The sequence below is a fragment of the Vicia villosa genome, linkage group LG7 (genome assembly GCF_029867415.1).
Source record: "Vicia villosa cultivar HV-30 ecotype Madison, WI linkage group LG7, Vvil1.0, whole genome shotgun sequence".
Classification (NCBI taxonomy): Eukaryota; Viridiplantae; Streptophyta; class Magnoliopsida; order Fabales; family Fabaceae; genus Vicia; species Vicia villosa.
In genome coordinates this window covers 84,490,287-84,494,616 of record NC_081186.1, presented here as the reverse complement: position 1 = coordinate 84,494,616, position 4,330 = coordinate 84,490,287, and positions in this window count along the sequence as shown.

Below are 4,330 nucleotides of genomic sequence, written 5' to 3'. Positions count from 1 at the left end.
TTGAAATAGTATTGTGGTGTACTTTTCGTTATTATCGTATCCACAGGGATTATTGCGATATCACCGCCGTTCTATAGCCTATTTTGTCTTGAGTTAATGTTACTTTAAATTTGGGTTTGCAAATGGTCATTCAATTCTTTTAGTAGCAAAGAGTAAATTAATGAAAGTTCTAAGTTAAAGAAAATGTATCAAGATTCGATTTCATCGACCTAAATTTGTATGTCTCCTTATAAATATACGTATATGAACATGGTAACGATCAACATAATTACGTATCGACGCCTATATCGTCCGTGTCCGCAACGATATAGTTAGATTTACCGTATTGTTTAACCGACGATTTCTCCACCGTTTAAACAATACAAATAACGTTTTAAAACCGATACTAAGTAAACATCAAACGCTAAATCCATGTCTGCAATTTATAGTTTGATAGATGATAAAGTTAGATCTAGATACAAATATTGATGTCTCAAACACTTATACCAAAGAAAAAGCTTAAATAAACAAACTAAACCATCTATATTGATCATCACTTGTTCATACACATATATTCACAAGAAAAACCTACAAAAGGCTAGGAAGATTACATCTTATCTTGATACAAAAGAGATTTAGCTATCCATGAAAATGGTAGCTTGCTCAAGAAGTAAAGGATGAAGATCAACAAGCATCAAAGGCGATTAATCGACGATCAAAGCTTCCAATCTTCAATTCTTTGTTTGCTACAGTGCACAAGTGTTCTTTAGCTCTCAAGATCAACCAACCAACACAAAATATCTGAAAACCCCTTAATATAGCATTTCTGAATTCTGTCCAGGGCGCGTCGCGCCCTCCAGCGCGCTACGCGCCATTACACTTAAAATTATAAACCGCCCATGCGCGCGACGCGCGCAACTCTCTGTCTGGAAGCTCCAAAATATCTTGCCCAGGGCGCGACGCGCCCACATCCCAGCGCGACGCGCGCATACTTCTGCCAGTGAATCTCTTGTCAAGATCAAGACAAGCTCCAAACATCCCAAAATTGGCCAAAACCTACACAATCATAACTAAAACACATATTAACATAAAATGAAAGCTTAATATTATAAACTATAAATAATTATCTAAAACTTCAGGGAATTGCACGAATATCTGATAAAAACGGTCGAAAGGTGCCATTAAGTAAACTAAATATAAACACAATTTGGCACCTAACAGAGATAAAGAGATACTAAATGATAATAAATTGAAGATAGTGAACAATAATTATCATTTCAACTTCCAAGATACTGAAAAGACAAAGGGATGAAAAAATAATAACTTCCCGAGGCAACAAATCAATATCTTGTCAGTTTCTAAGAAATGGAAAATGAAGAGGTGAAAAGGTGTAATGATGAGCAGGTATAGCATGCATTGGGGGCTATTGGTGTTTAAAATTCCAAGAATTTAAGATAAACATGCAACATGACTGATATTCCAACAATCCAATCACATTTACTTTTAGTTGTAGAAGATTCAAATCTCCTATTTGGAGCAGGTTCCTTATTTAAAGTCTTACTTTTATTTAATCATTTTTGTCTTGCACTTGCTTTAATTGATTTATTATCTTGCTTGTCTTTATTGCTATTTTAACATGCTCAACTTTAATATGCTTACTTTCATTTCCTTGTATGGCTAAACTTTTAAAGATTAGAATGTAAGGATCGTTGTCATGATAAAATTCCATATATTGTATCTGTAGAAACACTTTAGGGAATGTTTTAACTTTTAACACAAGTTTTATGTACTTAATTGTTTGGATAAGATCGAAAGTCGTCCTATTTTTAAAGTTAAACTAGGTTAGTTTTTAACCATTCAAAAAGGGCAAAAGTGTTTTGTCTAGTTAATTAGGAATCTTTGACGCTTTTAGAAAATGATTTTGAAACTATTTTCAGACGCGTTTATGGGTTTGAAATCTGATTCTTGAGCGAAGACCATGAATCTCTTTTGAGTCAAATGTTCTAAGTCAAAGCTACTTTTTTACTAAGTCAAGGAATCAATTTCTTAAAAATAGGTTTACTTCTTTAACGCTAAAAGCACCTTTTATAAGTGACAATAGAAGGAATTGATTAGAGAGTAAACTCGGTTCTTAGTCCGCAAAAGTGACAAGTTCTCGTTAAATTGATTCTTTTCAAAAGTAGAAAATATTTCCACGTAAGTAGTTTTATTCAGAAACAATCAGAATATTATCTGACTGATGCTAATTACATTCGAGTCTGTCTTTTATCTGCAATTTACTTTATCCCTTTTATTTCCTTGCATTGTATACTCTCGAACAACTAAGTTGACCCGCCTTAGATAAGCACCCTAACAATAAAAGTCGATAGATTGACAATTGGTCTATGTGGGAACGATAATCTTTTGTATTACTTTGACGTGATTCGTATACTTGCGATTTACATCATATCTGAAATTCTGGCGTAATAGATCCAAATGTCGAGAAAGATGTCGAGACATGTGATCAGTCAAAAACAATGAGCAAAGAATATACACAGAATTATGCCAAACTGAAAGATAAAAGACACCAGAAATTGTTGACCCAGTTCGGTGAAATCACACCTACTCTAGGGGCATACCAAGCCAGAAATGAAGTCCACTATCAGCAGTATTAATTCAGAGTTAAACTAGTCCCAAGCGAACTCCTCACTTAATCCCTACCCAATGACCCTTCTACCTAGGTCCTCCCTAGATATGGAATATCTCCATCCCACTTCCAATCATCGCAATGATGTTGTACAGTTCTCTAGTTCCAAGAGCTATAGCAACGGCCTAATATCCATCTCCTTCTAATCCAAATATATAAAAGTTTGGAAGACACACTTCTATGATAATACCTAACCAAGAACCTTGACTATGACCACGAACCTGGAGTTACTTCAAATCTTCCTCCAAGAACAATACTCATCTTGCCTACAGGCTTCGAGGATCACATAGGTAACCTTCCCACCGGCCGGGAAGTTAACCTTGAAAAACCCTAATGACTACATCTTTTATGCTTGGTGGTTATCTTATTTTTCTAGGTTACAAAGTCTTCAATTTATAACCTATACCCAACTGGATTTGGGCCTTCAATCACAGCAAATTTGCTGTTCTAATATAGCAGTAACTTCTGCTACAATCAAGATCTTCAATCTGTTAGTTTCCAAGAATATCTATATAGTTAGAAACTATATAATCTTCAATATTCTGATTTGATTCGCCTGAAAGATTCTTCAAATCTTCATATTGATTCTTCAAACCTGTCATATAATATATCACGCCTTTATTTGATTTGCACAATATCCCTGAATATTCTGCAATCTTATGTTATAATTAGAACACATAGATTTAATTCTTCAATTCAGCTCGGCATGATGTCGTAACATCCCATGTGATTTGTTATTCTAGATGTTGAATTGCTCCAACATAACATGTTCTATCATTCCAGTGGAATTCATTGTTGTACCTGTTGTTCTTATATATTTATACATACTGATCCTTTTATTTGTTTTACAAAAATTAAGCCAACTCTAAAACTAGAGAACTAACAATAGCAATAAAATTGACCTTAGCCTCTTTGACTCGTTGTTTACCTTTATAAGTAGAACACAAAGACTCAAAGATAGTCGTAGCAATAGACTTATCAATGATCTTGATATACTCATAATGAGGTAGAGCTTTTATCAGAATGCCTCTAACTCTATAAGGTTTTTTGTAAATCCTCATATGAGCTGGTGTGAGAGTTTTTCTATCATCCATCATTCCAACACCATTGACCTCAATGTCAATGCCATCCTAAAGGATATCCCACAACTTATCATCAAGACCGATGATGTAAGTATTCATCTTGCTTTTCAACCATTCAAACTGAATGGAATTTCCACTTAATGAATGAGGCCTTGCAGAATAGTGACTCCTTTCAGGAGCACTATATTCATTTGGTATACCAGTACCCCTAAAATTACTAACTTCATGAGAGCCAATCATATTTTTCTCTTTAGGATCTTTTTCTGTACCACAATTAAGTGTTTAGCACAGACCGTGCTCTGATGCCAATTGAAAGTGAGAAAAATACACAAGAAGAGGGGTTGAATCGTGTATTGTGACTTCATTTTGCTTCTTAAAAATAGATTCAGAAGCTGAATAAATTTAGAGTAAAAGTTTAAAGAGTTAGCAACCAAAATAGACAAAATGCATAAGCAATAAGTAACAGGACACAAAAATTTATCCTGGTTCCTCTACAACTAAGAGTAATCTAGTCCCCGTGTCCCACAAGAGATTTTTCACTATAGTAAAAACCTAATTATAAACTGCTCAAGAAAACCAGCAT